This window comes from Musca autumnalis, unplaced genomic scaffold (genome assembly GCF_047663935.1).
Source record: "Musca autumnalis isolate F117 unplaced genomic scaffold, ASM4766393v1 scaffold_5, whole genome shotgun sequence".
Taxonomy (NCBI): Eukaryota; Metazoa; Arthropoda; class Insecta; order Diptera; family Muscidae; genus Musca; species Musca autumnalis.
This window is the reverse complement of record NW_027412088.1, coordinates 12522829-12548329: the sequence shown is the minus strand read 5'-3', so window position 1 is coordinate 12548329 and position 25501 is coordinate 12522829. Positions and strand designations below refer to the sequence as shown.

The window sequence follows — 25501 nt, the reverse complement described above, 5'->3', positions numbered from 1 at the left end:
CATAAGAATTTCCGCAAATTTTGAAGCAGTGCATCCTCCATCCTACTTTTATGACAACATTCCTTATGAGAATTAAAAGTTTCATTTAAATTATTATAGATCACTTAATTTATATTAACTACATTTTGTCGATAAATTAGCATAAATATAACAATAAATATAATATTCTAAATCTGATGATTTAAATATAGTCTAATACAATTGAACTTATAAATAATTATAGTGATGTTATACTTATAAATAATTATAAATAACACTGTGATACAAAAGGGGACAAAATTTTTTTGCAGGATTTCTGATGCACAAATTCGGTTTTGTGGGAGTCCATAGAAGTCGAAAATACCTTTGGTTTCTTTGGGTCACTTCAGGTTTTGACTTTATAACGGTAAATGTAGTGAAAAATGGGCTTTCTTGGATTTTCAAATTTAAACGGACATTACTTCATTTTTCCACAACCGATTAGCACACATTGTTTTTCGTTATAAAGGGGAGAGTAATGCCTTTCGAACAAGCCATAGATTTTTAAAATCGGTTAACAAATGGCTAAGTAATAGTGGTTTAAGTGCGACAAAAACGCATTAAAAAACAGTAAAATGTTTTCCCTTGTGCTCTAGGATGCTTAAACGACACCTAACAGTACAATTATTTACTGTTAGCAACTAGGAAATTTAGTTGGCTTTCCAAAATGGGAAAAACCAACAAAATCGGTTGAAAAATGAATGCGTTATGGCATTTTTTGTGTTACAACTTTTTTGTTTTTTTCATATTTTCCTTTATAAAAGATGGGTATCTTAGCATGTATGATTCTAATTGTGATTATCCTGCTTAACAATTACGCACAAGGTATCAATGTTTTATAAAGGAAAATATGAAAAAACCCAAAAAGTTGAAACACATAAAATGCCATAACGCATTCATTTTTCAACGGATTTTGTTGGTTTTTCCCATTTTGGAAAGCCAACTAAATTTCCTACTTGCTAACAGTAAATAATTGTACAGTTAGGTGTCGTTTACGCAGCCTAGAGCACAAGGAAAAACATTTTACTGTTTTTTAATGCGTTTTTGTCGCAGTTAAACCTCTATTACTTAGCCATTTGTTAACCAATTTTAAAAATCTATGGCTTGTTCGAAAGGCATTACTCTCCCCTTTATAATGAACAACAGTGTGTGCAAATCGGTTGTGGAGAAAGGAAGTAACGTCCGGTTAAAATTGAAAATCCAAGAAAACCTATTTTTCACTACATTTACCGTTATAAAATGAAAAACCGAAGTGACCCAAAGAAACCAAAGGTATTTTCGTCTTCTGTGGACTCCCATAAAACCGAATTTATGCATTAGAACCCCTGCAAATTTTCACTGTAGCACAGTGTAATTATAGATAATTATAGTGATGTTCACCTAATTGTGGTCCATTGAAATATCACCATTAAGACTGGGAATTGAACCCAACACCGTCAGATTGCTAGTTTAAAGTTCGCTTAGCCGCCTAGGCCAATAAACTAATTCTAATTTAATTATAATTTTTCATTTATACTACTTTCTTCAAATGTATACTCAATAAATTGTGGGTTACGTCGTTTGGCATTTCAGAAAAATACAATACCAAAAGACGTAACCCACACAGCTTCTAACATTCTGGAAAAAAATGTAATTTTTTTCCAGAAATATAATTCTTCTCTGTCTAAAAATACGGTACTAAAAATTTTCGATATTTTATAACACCGTTTTCATTTTATAACGTGTTTTGCTTCTCCTGTAAAGTTTTATTTTTGTGGGTTACGTCTTCCGGCATTTATGGTGACGATTTACTCCTCAAATTTTATAATATATCTAAAAATTCCATAATTTGTATACATTAGGCACCATATCTCCAAAACTGATAATTTTTCGTAATGTTTTCTCTGAGAATATTCGCTGGAATTTAATACATAACTCTTCAGAACATTCCATTGTTGTAAAATGCCTCTATCACATTGTTTTTTATATATTTTTCAACGACGATTTAATAAATATGTCAATAATGTTGTGAAATCCGAAATGCGAGAATAAACTGTTGGTGTGAACTATGTTTGAAATACGTGTTGTAAAAGATATGATACGAAATACCGCAGAAACAACATGAAATAAGCTTTTTAGAGTTTCAGAATGTTCTGAAGACTTATTGAGAACATTATTTGGAAGATTTGTGCAACAGATTACTTGGTTCAACTCCCAATATTTTAGCAGCTACATACCAGAATTCCAGAAATTATGTACATTTTTCTATATTTAATCGATTTTGATGCCCTAGATGCAATTTTTCCTGTACTGTCTGTTAACCAGATAAGTTATACTTCTTTAGGGCTACAATATTACTAAAGACATCATGGCCAAATTCCTATTCGTTTCTTACATAAAGGCCCCATAAATGCAAAAAATGTAATTTTAGACCGGTTTAGATGAGGCCATAAAATCCGAACTGGATCTGGCAGGACAAAACCCAACTATGGTTTTTGTAATATAAGTTAGCGCCAGTCGTACGTGGAATTCAGGCACAAGAAGGAAGTTCCCCACAGAGGTGTAATGCAAGCATGGTCATATTTGGCGCATTGACACGCACACGACCCGAATGCACAGATAGTACGTACAAAACAGAACAAATGTTTTTATTTGTTATTGTTTTATAGCTTGCGTGAATACAAACTTACTAACACACTGTTATAAGTTGCCAATAATTTGAATACATTCACATTTTCTCCGTTGTCTTTTTGGTCATGCCTGGTGTAATGTCTTCGGAACTGTCTAATATCTACATTTTCTGTATTCCAACCCCTTGTGTAGGCTCAACAATGTTCGGGATGGTGCAAACGCATCAAGTCCTATAATTTCCTAATGTCATTTGTGAAAGGTTGAATTCGCATTTAAACGATTTTACCGTCTTTTTCCTCGTGAAGATTTTTCAAACATCCGTCACCAAATCTGCGTTCACCTCATGGGCTGCGAAGGTGAGCATAGCACTACACGTCCTGGTCGATGCTAACCGAATTACTACGACCGCTAACGTCACGTCGTCCGCACATCACAGCCATCTGCGACAATCTGAGATATAGGAACAAGATCCATGTTTACATGTTTACAGCATACACAAAAAAAATTTGATTGAAATGATTTGTTTTACATATTTTCGTTCATGATGTAGTGTGATTTTTCATACTGTACAGGTACCTCACATAAGGTACATGTGCAGTTTCTTATACCCATCCGAAAGCCACTATTTTTCAAAAATATATAATATTTTCATGAGATGCAAAATCACTTTCCTATTTTTCCTTACATTCCCATTATTTAGTCTCATATTTCCTCTCTTGTTTGGTAAATGCTCTCAACATTGTTCTCTTTTTCTTTTGAATGGTCTCATCGTCTCAACATCACTGTACCAATAAACCACAATAAATAATATAATCTTTATTGAAATATATTGAAAATTTTACAATTCATAACTCCCCCGAAGATTTAGGCTTGTCTGCAGGAGTAACTTAAGTATAATTTTTATATTTATATTATAAAATGCTTAAGAGTTCAGCTGTATTTATTATTATATTTTAATTCATTCGTAAATCAATAGAAAAAAAAATTATTGACAATTTATAAAATGGTTTTTAAACAATTTTTTTCTTTTAATTTTACACCTACAGTGCATTTGTTGTCGAAAAAAACAAAGTGGTTGTACGATATAGTTCGCATCTACAATTTTTTTTAATTTCTTTAATATAAAGGCAACGTCTAATATCTCAGCTTAGTGCTGATAGGCTCAATATGTATGTATATAAGGTTCATATTGTTATGCTATGCTCACAAGACAATAAAAACTATAGTGAAAATCATTAGAAGAAGCGGCAAATAATTACAATAATACAAAATTAAAGCATTATAACAAGCAGCAAGACTCTGGTTTGGTTGGTCTGTGTGTGAATCCATTAAATAAATTCCAAATAACTCTTCAGTATTTAAAAAAAGTTTGACATGCCTTTCAACTTTTGCGAAAGGGAAATGCTTCCACATCACTAAGCAAAATTAATTAGTTACACTTTCTCAATCTAAGATGTTTCCGGGCAATAGTTCTCTTTAATCTAAACAATAATTTCGAAGAAACTTTAATTAGGACAATTATACATCTCTTATTTCTCAGTTTCAATTACAACAACTTTAGTTGTGATCATTTCCATTCAATTAAAATTCAAACATCCACAGGCAATTAGATGTTGATATTAAATATTTGTTCATTATTTCGCAGAAATTCGATGAAGTGCATATCGTTAGCAAAATGTGGTTGCGATGTACAATTACACATACAAATACATTTTGGGCTTTAATACAACATTTTAAATTTACAAGGATAATTAATTACTACTACATACAATGCAGACTCGTTATGATACATATGAATGTAAATAAAATACATACATATGTAAATTGATAACTTAATGTGGAATAACTCTGAATTAATGGGCTAATATTATTTTCTTGAATTTTGCTTTTCAAAATAGTCAGGTTTAATACCAAAGTCGTTGTTTAATATTTTATTAAAACAAATTTATGTAATTAGTGGGAAAAATGGCGTTGTCTACCAAGGGGTATGGCAGGGAAGACTATAGTTTCGGATCTCGCCACAGATCCTCATCAGTTCCCTTGTTTCCTGTTTTCAACAAGAAACTTTTTTTACCCAAGTGTCAATTGCTCAATCAAAGAGATACGTGTCCAAGAAAAACACTCTGATCCAGAATTTCTTTGGCACTACCTCAACTCGAGCAAACTTCACTTGAAAACAAAACCAAATTCTTCCCACTGCTAAGCGTTCGTTGGGTCTCAACGAAAAACACGTACACAGCAAAAATTAGTGCATTTTAAGAATAGTGTTCATAAAGTCTTGGGTGCCACCATGGTGCAATGGTATGCACGCCCGCCTTGCACGCAGAAGGTCGGTGGTTCGATTCCCCGGCCAGGCAACATCAAACATTTTTCAACGGTGGCAAAATACCCCTCAGTAATGTTGGCGACATTTCCTGAGTATTTCAGCCTTGTAAAACTTCTCTACAAGTGGTGTCTTTAGACACGCCGTTCGGACTCGGCGATAAACAGTAGGTCCCATATCATTGAGCTAATATGAATCGGGGTGCACTCATTGATATGAGAGAAGTCTCCCTTGTCCCGTATGGGATGTTGTGGAACAATGTTGTTGTTATGTTTTTCATAAAGTCTTGCCAAGGTTCAAATTTCTGCATTTCATGAACGGCTTTCATACAGCAAAAAACACTGTAAAAATGCTGGTTTCTTCTGAGAGATTGAAAAAAAAAACAATTTTGGGGAGTTGTTTGGTTTCTATTGACTGCCGTTTCTTCTAATTATTTTCACTGTAGTTGTTATGTTATTGTGAGCATAGCAGAACAATATGAACCATATATACATATGTACATGTTGAGTCTATCAGCACTAAGTTGACATATTAGATGTTGCCTTTATATTAAAGTAATTAAAAAATGTTAGATGCGAATTATATCGTGAAACCATTTGTTTTTCGACAACAAACTCACTGTAGGTCTTTGGTTTGTTAGTTGTTGCGACGATGGTTGTTTAGCATAAAGCGTTTAGCTGTATTTCAGTTAGGTTGTTGTGTTGTTGTTTGTTGATACAGTGTCAATGCGATGGTGAGACCATGAGACCATTCAAAACAAATAGAGAGCAAAGTTGAGAGTATTTATTAAACAAGAGAGGAAATAATGGGAACGTAGGGAAAATAAGAAAGTGTTTTTGCATCTCATGAAAATCTTACATATTTTTTTAAATATATCATGTATCTTATGTGAGGTACCTGACAGTATGGAAAAACTAAATCATGAACGAAAATATATAAAATTCATGAAATATTTATTCTGTAAAACCAATTTATTGGTATTGCTAATTATAGCAATAGACCACACTTTCGACGGTGCCCGGTCTAACAATTAGGAGGATTGGTGTTATTTATTCTTCGCACTAAAAAATTCAATTTGTTTTAATAAAATATTAAAACAACGACTATGGGATTAAGAAGACTATTTTGAAAAGCAAAATATAAGTCGTCACCCCAAATATAAAACGCAACCCTCCTTCCTGAATTTTATTTTACATAAGCAAAGTGAAAATAGGGAGAGTTCATACTGAAAACAGTTTTGTTACGATTTCAAAAAATTCAAGGAACGACAAATAAATTTTTTAAACGCGCAACAAATTGAACTGCGATTGAAATGTACAACAAATGCAAATGTTAAAGTAGAGAAATTGTGAAAATCGAATTCATGAGTGGTTTAATTATGTTAACCCCAATCTATACATTTAAACCCTGCAAGCAAAAACTATCGCGGAAGTGACTTAGGCGTGTCGCCCAGGGCGATGAAAACAGTCGCGGCGATAGTCGCAGAAGTCACCCTGAAGTGACCTCCGTTGTGAAGAAATGAACCAGGCCGGGGTGTCGTCTTGGAAGTCACTCCAGCGACACTTCTAGAAGATCATTTCCGCGATAGTTCTAGAAATTAAAAAATTTATTTTTTTTATTTGTATTTTTTTAGTTTTATTTATTTTTTTAATATTTTTATTTATTTTTTTATTTCTCTTCTCTTTTAGAGAAATTATTCTTTGCAATTCCGCCTACATTAATTTTGTCATTTTAAAAATGTGATGTTTTTTTGCCTGACTTGGGAAGCGAACCCAGGCCTTCAGAGTGCAAAGCGAGTGTGCTTACCACTGCACCACCGTCTCATATAATCATCAGATAGAAAATGTTCTATATTTGTTCAAATGTGTTGAATCATTAAATAAATGTAAACAATCGCCTTGGAAGTCACTCAGAAGTCACTCCGAAGTGTCGGCATACGCGATAAAACGTAATCAGAATAAGGCTATAGAAATTGTTTGTGTAATTCACCGACGATCTTCCTTGGGGTGTCTCCGGAGTGACCTCTTAGGCGAGGGAGTGCGAAACTAACTTCCAATTGCTGGCAGGGAACATCTTAATCCCAACGTACATTCACATAACTCATATGGATAATATACATATGAATAGAGAATTATTTTAGAAATGTCCGTGTATTCAACTTATGATGTCACAAAGCCAACATCATCAGATAGGTCATAACAAACTACGAAAATCAAAAAATATTTTTTGTCTCGTCCTGATTTCGATAGGTTTCAAGGACATTCTAGGAAATATCAACTGCAACTTCATTGCAAAATGCCCAATGGACTTGCTGTTAATCTTATTTGTAAATGACTATAAACGATTTAATGCGATTAGAATATTTAAAAGAGCGTTCGCTATTTGCTCATTGAATGACGACCATCATCATTATCATCATCATTGCTTTGCTTTCCAACCTAGAGTATCCACATCATCCAAACACATTAACTATAAGCACCACTTATACCCACATATGTCCACTGACATATTTTCCTGCAGATGTAACATCATTAATGCAGCCACAATCATCATTGGCAACAACCAGTCGTTGGGTGCTTAGTCAACACGTAATTAGTAGATAGGTTGCAATTTGTTCGTTAATTGCAATATGCAATAGGTATGTACGAGTAGACATTTAGAATCGGAAGAGGCTAGAAGGATTTAATTAAAAGGACTAATGTCTGATTGATTTTTCAAAATCGTGGTATAAATTATATCCCGATTTCTTGCATAAGAAATCCTATGGACTTAAACGAGTTTATGTAAAAGAAATTTTAAGAATATTAACCTTCAAATGAGTACTGTGTATTCCGTTTTTTAGTGCGATACTCTAACTCTCTTTTATACCCTCCACCATAACATAAATTTTTTGTTCCGTTTGTAACCCACCGAAATATTCGTCGGAGACCCTATAAAGTATATACATATATTCTTGACCAGTATAAAATTCTAAGTCTATATAACTATGTCCGTCTATCGGTTGACATCAAAACCCAACTCGCAATATTTAATTTGGTACAGAAGTTTATATTACTCCTAGGATGGTTGGTATTGAAAATGGGCTATATCGGTACACGTTTTAATATAGCCCTCGTATAACGATATCTCTAGATTTTCGGTATTTTAAAGGTTGTGGCTTTAATATCAAATCGACATTACTGAAATTTGGTATTTAGTCTTCGTTGAGGGTTATCTTGCGGATTTTCCATTGGTGCCGTCCGGGTTTCTTGAAGGTTTCAGGCCATTATCTCAGGATGTATGGACTTGCGCCCGAAAACAATTGTACCATTGTAAAGGAAGCTGCAAGGACAACCTGCTTAAAAACTTTCAAAACTATCCGAGAGGAGCTCTTACACTTCATTTTTCCGAATTTTGTGTGGGAGGTACCCGAAGTAGTGAACCGATATAGTCCATATTCGACCTCAATCTATATCTAGAAGGAATAATATGATGTGCCAAGTTTGAACCAAATCGATTGTTCCCTTCGAGAGTTATCGTTCACACAATTTAATAGAATATTTTGAACTCCTCCCCCACGTACCCGAAGGAGTAGACCGATATGGCCCATATTCGAACTTAAACTAAGTTTGGGCGAAGTGCAAAATTTGGTTCGAATCGGTTGATCTGTTAGAAATTTATCATGCACATCAGCCAGCCAGACAGATGGATATGTCTAAATCGACTCCAAATTGTCTGAAACGAATTTCGCCCAAACATTCTTGGGGTCTGAAACCGTTATTTCGATGAGGAACATTTTTGGTCATAGCAAGGGGTATAAACACCTTCTGGTCTTCTACAAATTTACGATTTGAGAACTTCTGGTTTTCTTTGAAAATAACTTTTGGTTTTCTATGAAAATACATTCTGGTCTAGGAAGAGACTCCTGGTCTTCTATGAGTAGACATTCTACTTTTGTATGAGAAGAGCTTCGAGTTTTCCTTGAGATAACCAAGAAAAAAAATATTTGGTTTTCCATGAAAAGATATTTCTTTTGTTTTTTTTTTTTTTTAAAAAAAACTTTCTGATCTTATATGACAAGATACTTTTCTTATTGTATGAGTCAATGAGTATGGATTTTAATCATTTATGGCAGAGAACAGTTTCTTCAAGACAATCGTTGAGTGAAAACGGTAAAGGGAGCAAATAAATCAGTGTTTTATTAAAGTAATGCTGCTTTTAAGTAAATTACATTCCCAATGGCGTGACGTAGGGAAGATGGAAGATACCAAGGAACGGTCCTGACCGGTTTTAACATGGCAAAGCCCAGGATTTATCTTGGTCCCTCTTTCATCTCAAGTGGACACTGACCTCCACGTGGTGTCACCTGGGGAACTTCCTTTAACACCCGTTAAAGGTAGTGAGCTAATATGTGCCGCGCGTTCACCCATAAGAACGTTAAAAACTTGGGTTTGGGCGTCGGGTTAGTAACCCTCCCCTTGAAAAAACAGCCTACTATGAAAAAACGAAAGAAAAGAAAAACAAACCCCTCTAAAGTTGACGAACCCCGCAAACGTTTTAAGGACCATGATCTGTGAATCTGCACCTGGATTGTTCGCACTCTTTACAGAGAAGGTGCAGTCTTCGCATTGGCAGACGTACTTGAAAAGTACAAGGCCGATATTACTGTCATACAGGAAATACGATGGAAAGGCGTCACAACAACACCTAAAGGTGACGCACTGTATTATAGCTGCCATGACGTAAAGCATGAGTTTGGTTGTGGATTCGTAGTTAGTCGGAGACTAAAACATCTGATATCCAGCTTCACCCCAGTGAATGAAAGACTTGCTGCAATTCGAATAAAAGCTAAATTCTTCAACATCAGCTTTACTTGCGCTCATGCTCCCACTGAAGAAAAGGACGAACAGACCAAAGATATATTTTACGAGCGCTTAGAAGAAACATATGACTGTTGCCCTGCCCATGACATTAAAATCATTCTAGGCGATTTTAATGCCAAAATTGGAAAGGAAAATATCTTTGGTCCAACAGTCGGGAAATTCAGTCTCCACAGTGAAACATCTGACAATGGTATGAGGCTGATAGACTTTGCAGCTGGAAAAAACATGGTAGTTAGCAGTACCAGATTTAATCATCTCGATATTCATGAGGGCACCTGGCTGTCTCCAGATCAGAAAACAAGAAATCAAATTGATCATGTTGTGATAGATGGAAGACATTCATCGAGCGTGTTGGATGTACGATCGTTCCGAGGCGCAAACTTTGATTCGGACCACTACCTTGTTGCAGCAAAGGTACGTACCCGCTTAAACGTAGCAAACAATGTACGAACAGATACAACACGAAAGTTAGACATCGGTAAGCTGCAATCACAACAGATAGCCACAGAATATTCCACTCAACTAGCCCAATTCCTTAATCAAAGCACTCTTCATCCCGATGACATATCAGCGCAATGGCAAAGCATTGCCCACTCCATACAAACAGCCGCAAAACCCATACTTGGATACCAGAGACCTCCACCAAGGAATCCATGGTATGATCAGGAGTGTCGTGCTGCCACCGAAGAGAAAAATGCGGCATATAGGGCTACTTTACTATTCGTAGCAACGCGTAGCGCACGAGAGAGATACAGGGAGAAAAGGAGAGAGGAGAAACGTCATTTCCGCAGGAAAGAGAGAGAGATGGAAAAGCGGGAGTGTGAAAAAATCGAGATGTACAGGAGCCAGAATGAAGTCCGAAAATTCTACCAAAGAGTCAAGCATCAAACTGATGGCTTTGGTACAGGCACATCCTCCTGTAGAACCAGAAAAGTAATCTGGTAACTGATACAGATAGTGTACTCAGGATATGGAAAGAACATTTTTCAAAACTGTTAGTATCCAATGTCAGCGAAGACGACGAAGATACCATAGTACCAATCCCAGAAGATGGTATTGAATGTATACCGCCCAGCCAAGATGAGGTAAAGACAGCAATAAATCGGGTGAAGAATAATAAGGCAGCAGGAGCCGATGGCTGGCCAGCCGAGCTGTTCAAAACCGGAGGCGACACGCTGATAAAGTGTATTCATCAGCTAGTTAGCACCATCTGGCAGGAAGAACGAGTACCCGACGATTGGAACCTGAGTATCCTGTGCCCCGTCCACAAGAAGGGAGATAAGACTGTATGCTCTAACTATAAGGGCATAAGTCTACTCCCTATTGCCTACAAGATCGTATCAGGGATATTGTGCGAAAGCCTATGGTCAACGAGATAATTGGACCATACCAATGCGGCTTTAAACCTGGCAAGTCCACCATTGACCAGATATTTACGCTGCGGCAAATCCTGGAGATGCGAAGCAACAAATAGAGAGAAATGGAGATCTTTTCTTAGTTCGGCCTATGGAACAAATGTTCTGTAATGGGCCAGCTAAGTAAGTAAGTAAGTAAATGCCCAATACATTTTATAATTGAATTCATAAAGTTAATGGAAATATTTTATGGGACAAAGAAGAAATCGCATTTAATATTTCATATACATGCATATATTTGAAATATTTAATCATTTGATTGTAGATACCGGTTTCCCGTTGATGATTTAAATTTTGAGGAAAATTTGTTTTATTTCACAATTGACGAGAAGCGTGCAACAATGTTTCTATATTTTATAATTAAAAGTTTTTATTTGTTTTTCTTTTTAAAAGTGTGACACTACATTATTATTTACTTTTTTATAAATTATCCTATTCCGTTTTTCTTTCATTAAAGTCTGTTGTGTTTAATGTATTGGGAATTTTTTGTGCTTTTGTGTTTGGTATTTCTATGCATTTCAATAAAAGAAACAACTACCACCATTTATAAATGTGTGTATGTTTCTTGTGGCTTTTAGGTTTGTATTTATATTTCATCCAAACGAATAGTTCTTTGTACCCAAACATATATATGTTTGCGTCCGAACATGTATTTGTTTGGAGGACCAAAACATATGTTATGTTAGGGACTTTTGCAAAAATATGTACATATAATATCTTTGCTGAAAAATATGTTTGGAACATATGTTAGTTATAAGGTTACTCGATAAATTTTTTTAAGTTGGATATATAACACTGTGTGTAATATTTTGAATTATGGAAAATTAATCATATTCTGGCACCCCAAAGACCTGACAAAGGCATTAATACAACAAGATAAGACATTTTTTTTGCCATCATTCTTCAGTGAATGGCTTTTGAATTTAACATAATGTTATATTACGATATGGTGATATAACATTTTTTTCTTTTATACATTTTTACGTATTTAACCGAATTTACTGATCCAATTGACATACAACTATTCTTGAATAGATCCTTGAATTCATAAATTTCGTTTCTGATACCATTACATGAAATGTTCCTCCTTGGTTGCGATTTTGAATTAACTGCAACCTGTTAATGGTAATGTTTCTATACAAAGTTTCGTAAACATTTTTTTGTTGCATGCATTTTGTCTAGTCTTAGTTGTATTTATGTCTTTGGACCTGAGGCCTTGAATTCAAATGGGATCATTTTAGCAGGCTCATATCTTCTTAACTGCTAAACATTTTGATTTACTCGTAGAAGCAAAGTTGTAGCTCTTGTCGTAAAGGATAAAAATAGTGAACTCATAAAATCCATTCAACCTCATCTGCAACGTCAAAATCGTTAAGGTCAAATTTCCGTTATAATTTTTTCTCGGATTTTGGTCTTTAGATATCAAACCGATCAAAATTGAATCAAACAACCAACTTCAAAAATGTTCCATAGATCTCAATAAACATCTTTCTAAAACATACGAACTCTATAGAAATGCGTCTTTAAGGTCAAAATAGAAAAACAAATGCTATTTTTGTCCTCTTTTTTCGGTTTTCTGTTCACTAGAAACTAAACCATTAAAAATTCAAGAAAACAATCAACCACAATATTGTAGCAATGATTTCAGTAAATAACTTTCTGGAACATCCGATCTCTCTACTAACGGTTCATAAAGGTCAAAGTAGCAAAAAAACTTCAGAAAATATTCGATTTTTATACACTGAACCGTTCAAAATTTAAGAACGCAAACAAGTATAAAAGTGTACCTATGATCTAAGTAAAGAACTTTCTAGAACATATGAACATTCTAGGAATGGTCCTTCAATTTTATCATTCATGTTCAGTAGTGGGATTCTGTAACTCATTTTTGCTGTTACCCACAAAAATCGGTAAAATTAAATCGCAAAATTATGACTAAAAACATAAAGAAAAGTTGGCATCACTGTTTGTGTCGGTAGAGGCTAGCGACTACTTTTTATTCATCGTTAACTTACCGAAAATTTTCGTTAATTATCGAATTTATAAGCATTTTAATTTTACCGACAATTATCGATAACAGCAAAAAATAGTTACAGAATCCCACTAGAGGTTCGTAAATAAGAAACCTTTTAAATTTCCTTGAGTTTTGAACAGTTTGTTATTTCCAGACCTGAGCAGGAGGAAACGTTAACAATAATATATTTGTTAGTGAATTTTGAGCTTGAAGGACCGTTCCTGGAAAAATGCACATGTTCTAGAAAGTTGTTTATTGAGATCTAAGCTACACTTTCGTAGTTGGTTGTTTGATTCAATTTTGATCGGTTTGATAGCTATAGACCAAAATCCGAAAAAAATTATAACGGAAATTTGACCTTAACGATTTTGACCCTAAAGATGAGGTTGAATGGATTTTATGTGTTCACAATTATTATTCTTGAAGACAAGAGCTACAACTTTGCTTCCATGAGTGAAACAAAATTCTTAGCAGCTTCTATCACGCCGCGGTGTTATAATATGGTTAATTTTTTTCGTGTCGCACAGTGTAATTGAACATAATATTTAAAACCAGTTAAGTGACAAAGAAATACTTCATGTTGTCTCTTCAGCTGCCTGTTTCGTTTATGTCAATTTTACTCGGCTTTCAATTGAACACAATTTCTCATATAATTCTGTACAAAGATGTACTCGATGTTTGGTGATTTAGTCGACAAATGGAGCACATCTTCCATGACAAGGTGAATAATGCGATCTAGCACATGTTGCAGGCAACTGCTGAACTTAGGTTAGAGGTAACCTTTCTTTCACGAACATTTGCTGCAGTTGAAATACAACGCCTGTCATCGGCATCAATAATCACAATTGTTACGCAGATGTTGAACAGATTAGGGATAGTTAAATCGACTTTCAATTACTCGATTAATCGGACTTTTTGCAGTCAAAAGTCTAAAAATCGTAGTCGACTTTTGCCTGGATGAAAAATCGCATAATTGATTATCTTGTGATCGATTTTCGAGATTGTCCATAGATTGTTGACTTTGCGGTTTTACACTTTTTTCGGTTTTACAGTTTCCAAAAAAAAAAAACTCTGAAATCGACGAATAGTCGATTATAATCAATTTTCTGCGATTATGAAAAAGTCGAAAGTCGAGTTTTAAGACAAATGAAAAAATCGCATTTTTAGTTTTAGACCAAAATCGAAAAGTCGAAAAATCGATTATTGCTTTTGATTTCCTATCCCCAGGACACATCGAACACATTCTGGAGTCCTGCTGCGATTATTCAAGCTTTCACATCCTTCAGGTTGACCACAGACAATTTAGTTTCTTTTTATTTCTATAGATTCATTCTTGAGCCACGGTCTGATATTCAAAGCTCTCAAGGTGTTCTCCAGATATTGCGTGCTTACCAAATACTCCTTCACCCGAGCCGCTTTCTTGTAGATAGTGTTGTTGATTTCTGACTGATGACATGAGATTGGAATTTCAAATGCTCTGGAGAAAGCTGGTAGCGCATATTTGCTCCTTTGTGGGACATCAGCTTTGAGCTTATAACAAAGTGTATTGCAATTTCTGTTGGGTTATGCTTCCTTTGGCTCGTTGATGGTGCATTGTGATCCTCCCAAGGAATATCGATACAGTTGTTGGATGAGTTTAAGCTACTGTCGGAACGATCGGGTATCGCGGAGCTGTTATATTATTAGTTTCTACCACAATCATAAAAATGGCATATCCTTTTGTTTCCAACTTCAATTGTGACAATTATAAAAAATCGTCAACTTTTTTTTTCAAAGAGAGACATTAGTTCATTCCTGGTACCGTAATTTTTTGAGAAAAAAGTCGAAAACTCATCGCCCTAATATAAATATACACAGAAAAAAAATACTGTATTTCAAGAATAGTGTTCATTAATTTCTCCATTTCAAGAACGCTTTTCATAAAGTAAAAAAATACTGGTTTTTCTGAGAGATTAAAAAAAACAATTTTGGCGAGTTTTTGTTTTGTTTTTATTGACTAACAACCACTACACACCACCAAACAAAGCAGAGACAAATTTTTCTGTTTTTTATTTATTAATTCTTTTCTTTTGTATTATTGTAACTTATCGTTTCTTCTAAAGATTGTAGTTGTTACAAGACGATAACAGCATAGCAGAACAATAAGAACCATATGTACATTGTACATACTTGTTGAGTCTATCACAGCATTCGGCACACAACAACAACAATTTGAGCAAACACTGTTGTCAGCAGCGTTGCCAGTATTTTTTAGACTCATTTCCCCAACTTGTCCAAAACTTTTCCCCAAAATTCCCCAGATTTTATTGAATTTCCTCAAAAAAATCCCCAAATTTTTTTTTACAAATATATTGTAATTATATATTGTAATTATATATATTGTAATTATAATTACAAAAACATCAAAATTAGTTTTATTTTACTATTAAAATTCATATCATTAAACTTGTAAAGTATTCTATACACTTATATATGAATTAAATTAACGATATTCAAAACTTCACTTTCAAGTGATTCAGAATCATTAGTCTCATTGGATTTATACAAATTTGTATAATGAAAGAGTTGTAACATTTCTTTAGCTGGGTCAAAAATTCTACAACAAATGGAGTTGTTAGAAAATTGATTATTTATTCTAGTAACTCGTACTGCATTTTATTTCCGAATATGGTTCAAAATAGAAGACTCTTTCTACTTAAGAATTAAGGCCTGTGTACATAAGCTGCTTCGCCTAGTTGTCTGGCTTTATTACTTCATTTCTGACATAACAAAAATAAGAGAATAAAGAAGGCCGAGCAAATTTCGAACTGGGTTGCCCTTTTCTTTTTTATTCTTTTATCAGAAGCAAGCAAGGTAAGCAGGCGAGGCAGCTTATGTACCCAGGCCTTCACTTGTTGGAACGGAAAGCATATTTAATGCCATCTCCAATTTACGAATGATAACTATCTCCATTGCGATTCGTAAACAATCGTGGAGATTTTTGTGTTGACAACTGGTTCTATATAGAGCTAAATTGTGTTGACCCAGTGAATTGCTGCAAATATTTTTTCAATATCTTCTTCCTTTTTATAAATGGTTTCAATATTTGAGTGCACAGGGAAAAATGCATATTAGCAATGTGCATCGGTTTGAAAACTTAGATTAAGGCCCGTACTTACATCTTTTCTTTAAAATCCCTTTTTGTTATACTTTACTTTAAGAGAAAAAAGGAATAAAGTTCGCATTACCAGGGATTTGTTATTACATCTTTTCATTCCATTTCAAGCAAAACCGTCTGTATACATCAAATTTACTCAAATTGGGTTGGTTAATTTGAATTTGCTATCAAATTGTTCTTGTTTTTGGGCGCACTTTAAATTATAAAAGAAACACAAAGTTCCTTTTAATTTATCTGACACTTATTATTAAAGCAAACTTGTTGGAATAAAAAAACGGGTTATCTGTCCGATATCGGCCAACATTTAACTACAAAAAGTATTATATCCTTTTTGGACTTAGCATATTTATCTCTTTTATAATTGGAGCCATGAATGTTAAATAAAGTTTAATTTAATCATTGCCCATCAATACAGTAATCATTTCTGCAGTTAAGTCCCCTTCACAGTAAAAATGATGGTAAATGTTATTTCAATTCAACCCACTGTTCTAGTACGCTGTCAGTCGTCGAGCCGCATGATAACACTTCAAATCTGTCATAAATTATTACAGCTGCGACCAGTTAGTATATGATGCATGTTATTTGTGCGTCACGCGTGCGCTTCTACTATTAACGTACTGAAATTAAAAGATGATCTGAAGTAATTAGACAAAAAAGAAATTCCCCAAAAATCCCCAAATATTTTTCAGATTTCCTCAACATTTTCCCAATTCCCCAAGTCGAAAAATTTTTCCCCATTGCAAATAAAAATTCCCAATTTGGGGAAAAATCCCCAATACTGACAACGCTGGTTGTCAGTGCATGGTTTTTCAATTAGTGAGTGGAGATAGAAGCTCTCTTTGCGCTTGCTCGCGAGTAAAGAGGTTCCGCATTCCGGTCTATCAGCACTAGGTTGAGATATTAGATGTTGCCTTTATATTAGTTGCGAAGTATTTGACTTTACGAACTTTGTTTTTTCGAATCCAAACGCACTGTAGCTGTTTGGTTTGTCGGTTTGTCAGTTAACTAACAACAATTGTTGCGACAGCGGTATTTGTTGTGTGTGTGTGGTTTGTTGATAGTCTTGTGTTGTGTTGTGGTTTGTTGATACATTGTCAATGTGATCGTGAGACGATGAGACCGATGAAAATGTAGGGAATAACAGGAAAGTGATTTTGCATCACATGAAAATCTCAAATAGTATTGAAAAAATAGTGGCTTTCGTTTGGATATAAGAAACTGCACATGTATCTTATGTGAGGTACCAATACAGTATTACGAACGAAAATATGTAAAAATTCATGAAATATTTTTTTTCTGTGTATGTGTGCAAGCAATTCTATTAAATAATTATGTTTAGCCCCCAAACATGTTTATATGAATAGTAGACGGGTGTGGGATTTCAATGAGCAATAATATGAAATGAATATTTTAAATTTATGCACAAACAAATGTGATTTGTTTTCTAGACAACTCACAACAGCAGCAGCATCATTCCCCATTCTGTAGGGACCAGCAGTCCGTCGCTGTAGTTGCTGCTGCTTCTTTTTATGTTGATGTATGAAATTAATCAATTACTGAATTAAAAATTATCAAAGCGCAATAAATTCAATTTAAAACCGAGAATAGAGACTTAACTTGTTTTTCCATAATTAAATATGCTCTCAGATGGATGGTTGGGAGAATGAATGGGTGGAACGATGTATGATTATCGCTGAATATGCAGTAAATAGCTTTTTCACTCAGCTATGCGGCAGTGGGAATTTAAAGTGCCAAGGCGAAATGCATGGGGGCAATTGATTTCGTATTCATGTGAATGACATTACAAATAATACTATTATTGTAGGTCAAGAGCTGTAATAATTCAAGAATTTATAATTATCTCAATGAGAATAAGAAAATTTTGCTTGTGGTAGAATTCAATGAACCACAATTTATTAAAAAGTGGGGAGTTTAATTAGTTGTAAGTTTATATATGATGCATATAATTTGAAGAGTTGTTTAGAAGTATTGGCAAATAATTACGCATAACATTTGCATAATAAGTGTTTTTGACAGCTTTAATTAAAATGTAAAAAAAATATTAATAACAAAATTTTATTCTTCAAGGATTGATTTAAGAGGGCAAATGATATTCGCTCACCTGCTGGGAAAAATGGGGAAATATGCAATGCAGAATATCTTGAATTTTGAACTTGGATTTGTTCGCGCTACTGTCGGAGGTTTAACAGTTTACAGATATAATATTTAGGAGTATAAACACATTATTACCAACCTATATAATGAAGCTGCATCCAGAAACCCAATCTTAATAGCGGGCGACTTTAATGCTTGGGCGACAGAATGGGGCTGCCCAAGAACAAATGAAAGGGGTCCAATATTATTAGAATCATTTGCACAACTAGACGTTGAACTTTTAAACTCGGACAGCACTCCAACATTCAATCGAAATGGTGGAAGCTCTACAATCGATATCGCCTTTGCCAGTACAAACATCTACGACCACTTTAACTGGAAAATAAGTGACATGTTCACTTATAGTGATCATAGTGCCATAATCATTAGTCATAACGATGCTGCAACAGTAACATCAATGGTTCGAACGCCAGAAGTAGCTGGCTGGAAGAGAGACTCACTAAATAAAGAAATATTCGTCCTATTTATGGATGGACAGTTGCTTAAATTATTTAAAAAATGCTTGGAATTGGATCTTTTCCATCAATATGGAAAAGGCAAAGGTTACTGCTACTGCCTAAACCCCTCCTCATATCACGCACTGTGCATGATAGATACATGCGGAAAGCTCCTTGAGAGCATTATCCGCGATAGATTGGAAGAGTGCATCGAACGTGCAGAAGGCTTATCAGAATGTCAATTTGGCTTCGGAAAAAAGAGATCTACCATTGATGCAGCAAAAATGGTAATCGACATTGCAAAGGTAGCTATACATGGTCAAAGCTGGAAAAAAGGGACGAAAGAATATTGTATGGTCGTAACACTAGATGTTAACAGCTAATTGGGAGAATATTTTAAAGGCTCTGCGACGGTTAAATGTCCGGGCATATCTTGTTGCTATAATCCAGGACTACTTCCGCAACAGAATCCTGATATATGAGACTGAAGATGGTACAAAGGAATACCAAATAACAGGAGGAGTACCACAAGGATCCGTTCTTGGACCGCTTCTATGGAACGTTAAAACAGTTAAAACTTCCAGAGAAAGCTGATTATTGGGTTTGCGGATGACATCGCGCTAGTCATTGTTGCAAAAACAACTGAAGAAGCAAGAACAGTAACAGAGGCCAGCATACAGTAGACTTGCGCTTCGTGTATGCTGTGCCTATAGGACAGTGTCTAACGATGCAGCCTGTGTTATCGCTGCCATGATACCCATTGATATCCTAGCTAGAGAATCGGAATCCATATTCAATTCAAGGAACTCACAGGAACCCGGATATGAGCCCGAGGACGCAAGAAGACGAAGCATTGTCGAATGGCAAAATAGATGGTCAGCAGCTACAAAAGGTAGATGGACGTATACGCTGATACGAAATGTGGACACTTGGTCAAATAGACGACATGGATATTTAAATTTTTATCTTACCCAATTCCCCTCCGGACATGGTTGCTTCAGGTTCTACTTACACCGTTTTGGCCTTGACTGCTCCCCTAATTGTCCTTGCTGTATAGAACTTGTAGAAGACCAATCCCATGTATTCTTTTTGTGTCCTCGATTCATTGTAGAGAGGGCACACTTAGAGCAGAAAGTTAATAGTGAACTGCGTATAGAAAACGTAATAGAAATAATGTTGGTGTCTCCCGAAAATTGGGAATATGTATGCGAGTAAGGACAATCATATTGGAACTTCGTAGATAAGATGAGATTCAAAGGCGAATAATAAATAGCAGTGTTCTTTAGAACATTCCCCCCTGCGACGAAATGCTTGTACGGCGGTACCGCAGGGATAGTGGATCAGAGTAAAGGGGTTATTTTAGCGTGTTAAAGTCTCCTCTCACCTGGCGAAGCCAGATAGCCAGAGTCTTTCGACGATTTTTTACCCGTCAAAAAAAAAAAATGCGGAAATATGCTAGCAATCTCATTGGTTAAAAACTGCATCAGTATTTTCTTGTCAATACATTGCGAGGAAAATATTAGAATTGATATTAAGATTTCAAATTAAGTTAACATCACATACAACTTAGTGAACACGTCGAATGCCATACTTAGTTACAATATAATGATGCTAGTTAACATTTATTACATTAAATTACCTTTCCTTATCTATCCTTTAGATAGTTTGTTTCCCTTACAAGTAAAATGGCAAAATCAACCGTCCGTCCCCCTTCCAAAAAAATAAGTAACCCAAATGAAGTCTAAATTTGCCTCTGTTTGACAACATTCAAATTAGATTTGCTATTTTTGTGATCTTTCTGAATGTCCTTTTTGATTGTAAATCAAATCTTTGAAAAAGAAATGAAAAAAAAAACGAAGGAAACGGAGTACCATCGTAGCAGCAAATGCTTATTCATGGAAATTATGCTGATAAAGTTGAAGTCAGCAAGCAGCAGCAGCATCATCAGTGCCAATATTTGTCATCACAAATGCAAATTCAATGAGACATCATTAATGTCATTATTATTATTTTCAGTTGATGTTGCCAGGATTAGACTCAGATAACTGTGAACAATGATGATTTGTGTAGACATGTAAGCAAACAAGGCAATACTACAGTATCTCTGTGAACAAATAGGAGCCAGTTATTGACATTGGCTACGGGTCAATGGACTGAACTTGTAAGTTCCAGAGATTTTGTAGTCTACAAGATATTGAAACTATTGGAAACATTCGCATTTCTCTACAATGTATAATGTTTTAAATTCATGAACAGTCAATGCGGTTAAATTGCTACCACACACCATCAGTTTTGACTGGGGATCTTTGGCCAAATATAGGTTGTTTGCCAGTGTGGCCGTTCATTTTTGCCAGTCATCAGGCAACCACAAAAATAACTAAAATAATATCGCCTTCATATTTTCACAGTATTTGGCTGAAAGAAAATACTCTTAAAAATTAGATTCACTTTGGCAGTTTTTTTGGAAGTATTAAATAAAACTTGTTTTTTAAAATTTAAAAACAACAAAACCCGAGATTAAGCTTGAATTTTTTCACAACAACACTTTTAAAAAAATATAAAAAATATTTACCACAGTCAGGGTACTGACATAATTGGCATATAACTATGAACTAATACATACATACATACCTAGACCAAAATTGTTTCCTGAAAACAAACAAAAACATTATTATTACTTGTTTGACAACTATATCTAATATACACCCCTTTTTCACATGCAATTCGAAACATTCCAGTTGGAATTCGTAACATTTTATTTGTAATTTGATTATTCTATTTGTAATTCGTAACATTTTATTTGTAATTTGTGAATTCCATTTGAAATTCGAATTATTCCATTTGAAAATCGAATTATTCTGTTTGTAATTCGAATTATTCCATTTTTAATTCGAGTTATTCCATTTGAAAATCAAATTATTCTATTTGTAATTCGAATTATTCCATTTGAAATTCGAAGAAAAAAATTTAAAAAAAATTTGGTTTCATTGGTTTTTCGAAATACCAATAAAATGCTTCGAATTACAAATAGAATAATTCGAATTACAAATGAAATAATTCGAATTACAAATATAATAGTTCGAATTACAAATAAAACAATTGGAAATACAAATAAAATAATTCGTATTACAAACAGTTTTCGGGCTCAACAGTAATTTGAATTGGTATCGTCAGGGTTATTTAGAGCTTTTTGGCACATTATCTCAGAAAGTATGTCCCGGAAAAGGGGCCGCGATACCACCAAAAATCATTACCAAATAACCATTACCCTACTAACCCAATAATTTAACAATGGCATATTGCACTGAATAAATGGTCACTAGAAGTTTAAAAAGAAGGTAAATTTTTCAGTACAGTTGAGGTGAATTTGATTTCAATTTCAACACACTTTATAATTTTATTATTATTTTTTGTTTATTTTGCTCTCTGCTGCATTTGATCATGCGCACAACACACTGTACCACACGTACGAACATTAAGGGTTGTTTAAACGCGTTCATGTGCACCACCAACTGTGCCGACGCATACTGGTCGAAACCACTGATCTAGCGGCGCGAAAGTCAAATAATCGAACTAAAAAATTACGAAATATTTTCCATCGTATCGATTACAGACACTTTGCAGACAAAGATTTTGTTTTTTAATGTTTGCTGTTGTAAATATTCACTCAGTTATTCACTATCAAATACAAGAGTTTTTGATGCATAAAATTTGTTTGCAAGGAGGATTTCTACCCCCGGAGACACTATAATACCATATTATAGCTAAATATATTGTTATATATGGGATAACAAGTAAAAATTCAACGAATCGGGGGTACCATAAAAGGGGCTACATCGAAACATAAATCCGTGTTGAAAATGTTTTATAAGAAGATTTTTTACGCAGTGAGAACACGAAATGCAAAATTACAGCCAAGTTGGTTTAAAATTTGGTCATGATATTCAAAATACCTTAAATTGAGAGGAACTGTTACATGGGGGCTATATCAAAACGTGCACCTATGTCCATAATTTTTTGTGGAAATATTTTGTGACCACAAGGAACCCTAAGTACCAAATTACAGGTAATTTGCTACGAAATTGTGGCTTACATCCTCAAAATACCGAAAATCTTAAGGTACCGTTATATGGGGGCTATACCAAAACATCAGCCGATATTGTTCATATTTGGCCCATTATTACCCACAGGTACAAGCTGAGTTTGTGCCAAATTTCGTGGCGTATCTCAATTCGTTTGCAAGTTATTAATTTCGCACCGCTAGATCAGGGCTTTCGACCACCGTGCGACGGTGACACACACACGCTCTGTGCCACCGTACCCATTACTTAGTAAGGAGTAAAGTAAGTAGTTTTGCCATGTAAATGTGTAAGAAATAACCCATTTTTCTCAGCTTAGTGCTTATGTGGGTTCCAAAATTTCCATACTTAAGGCAATTTATGTTGGTGCAAAGTTTTGACCGAATCGAAAAATTTTATTTTTAAGTTTTTGCCTTTTTAGGGGCGAAGGCCATTATTTGTGAGATTTAATTAATTTAATTAATCGAGCTTTTTATGACCTAAGGAGATTACATTGAAAAATTGATATCTAGCGAAGTCCTAATCTTAATCTTTGAAGAATGGACGGTTGATCCGTTCGAGATTTATCGTGCGCTCAAGCCAGCCAAATGGCCAAGGGACAGACATGACTAAATCGACTCCAAATTGTCTAAAACGGATTTCATCCGAACATACTTGGAATATAAAACCCTTCCCAGCAAAAAAGTCCTCCCAAAATAATGGGTTATTATACCCTTAGCATTTATGCCAGCGAGGATATATACACTTTCATATTGGCAAAATGTGCCTTCGAAATAATGGTTTTAGACCCCAAGTATGTTTGGACGAAATGTGTTTCAGACAATTTGGAGTCGATTGAGCAATTCCGTCCTTCTGTCTGTCTGGCTGAAGCGCACGATAACTCTCGAACTGATCAGCCGATTCGGTCCAAAATTTGGCTTTCGTATAGTTTTGTCCAAACTTAGTTTAAGTTCGAAGATGGGTTACATCGGTCCACTCCTTCCGGTACCTCCCCCACAAAAGTTCGAAAATGTTCGCAAAATTTTTACGTACGATAACTCCTGAAGGAAGCTACCAATTTGGTCCATAATTTGCAACTCGTGAAATGTCTACCAGACTTAGATGAGGTTCCAATATGGACATAATCGGTCCACTCCTTCGGGCAAGTTCATACTTCCTGAGAAAATAGCCTGAAAGTTGCACAAAATCCCTTGACACCGTGTGAGGTGGTTGGAGCGCAAGATAACTCCCGAACGGATCTGCTGATTGGGTCCAAAACTTAGTAATATGTTGTCCAAGCATAGTTTAAGTTCGAAGATAAGCAATATCGGTCCACTCCTTCAGGTGCCTCCCCCACAAAATTTCATAAATGTTCGGAAAAATTGTTCGTACGGTAACTTTTGAAGGGAGTGGCCGAATTGGTCCATACTTTACACATCCTAATATATCTGCCAGATATAGATCAGGTGCAAATATGGACTATATTTGTCCACTTCATCCAGTACCTCCCAAACAAAATTTCGGATAAGTTCACTTTAAGACCTGCTATCGAATCACTTTGATTTTTGTTGAAGCAACTTTCATTCGCTGCCTCAATTACACCATCGTTTTTTTCTTGAGGAAACAGCCCGAAGGGTGTAAAAACTCCCTATGGCACCATATGTAGTGGCTGGAGATCCACTTCCATAATGGTCAATGTCGATCCATTCCTTTAAGTATTTCCTCCGCAAAACTTTTGCTATTTAATCCTAATCAAAATTTTTGTCGTTTCATACGCCCAAAATTTTCAAAACTCTCTAAATAAATACGTTTTTTGGGAAAAAATTGTTTCAATATACACAGGCTGAGGGTATATCTCTGTCGGCCAAGCCGACTGATACTATTTTACTTGTTATAGTACTTTCCGGGCCACGGAATTTTATGGGTGTTACGTGGAAGCCGAGCTGAAGGCTACCGGACGGGTCACAGGTTGCGGATAGTGAAAAACCTTCAGATATGAAGGTTAGCTGCGAATAAGTGAAACACAAATAAGCAGTCCCGGACAATCAGCGGGTGGTAACACTGACAAGACGAGTAGATGCCTTCTTACATTAGCGTCTCCAATAACCCAAGTAGCGTCTGTTCTCCATCTTAGGAGCGGTTACGAGAGAACGTCGGTCTTGAAGCAAGCGGTCCGCTATATAAATGTGATTGATAAGGTGAGACTGGATGCCTGAAGATTACGAAATCACCAGTTAAAACACAACCACCACCATACGTTAGAAGATGTCACCCACGCCTGTAGGATCGCAGCAGAGAAAACGATTGGACTAAAGAATAGGGAAAAAAGCCATGGATTAGCTCTAGAACATGGGAAGCCATCGAACGAAGGAGAGCACTTAAAAAGGATATAATAAACACAAAAAATGCTGCAGAAAAACTTATCAAAAAGC

At 35.2% G+C, this 25501-nt stretch overlaps 1 protein-coding gene across 1 annotated transcript in view; it reads right to left on the bottom strand.

Annotated features, from left to right (window-relative positions):
- The window catches only part of Ipk1 (Inositol phosphate kinase 1), a 376999-nt gene that overhangs the window by 123885 nt on the left and 227613 nt on the right, over positions 1 to 25501 (bottom strand). Inside the window, exon 3 of the mRNA XM_073992548.1 lies at positions 21643 to 21660. The gene's annotated coding sequence lies outside the window, so the exon portion shown is untranslated. The remainder of the gene's footprint in view (positions 1 to 21642; positions 21661 to 25501) is intronic.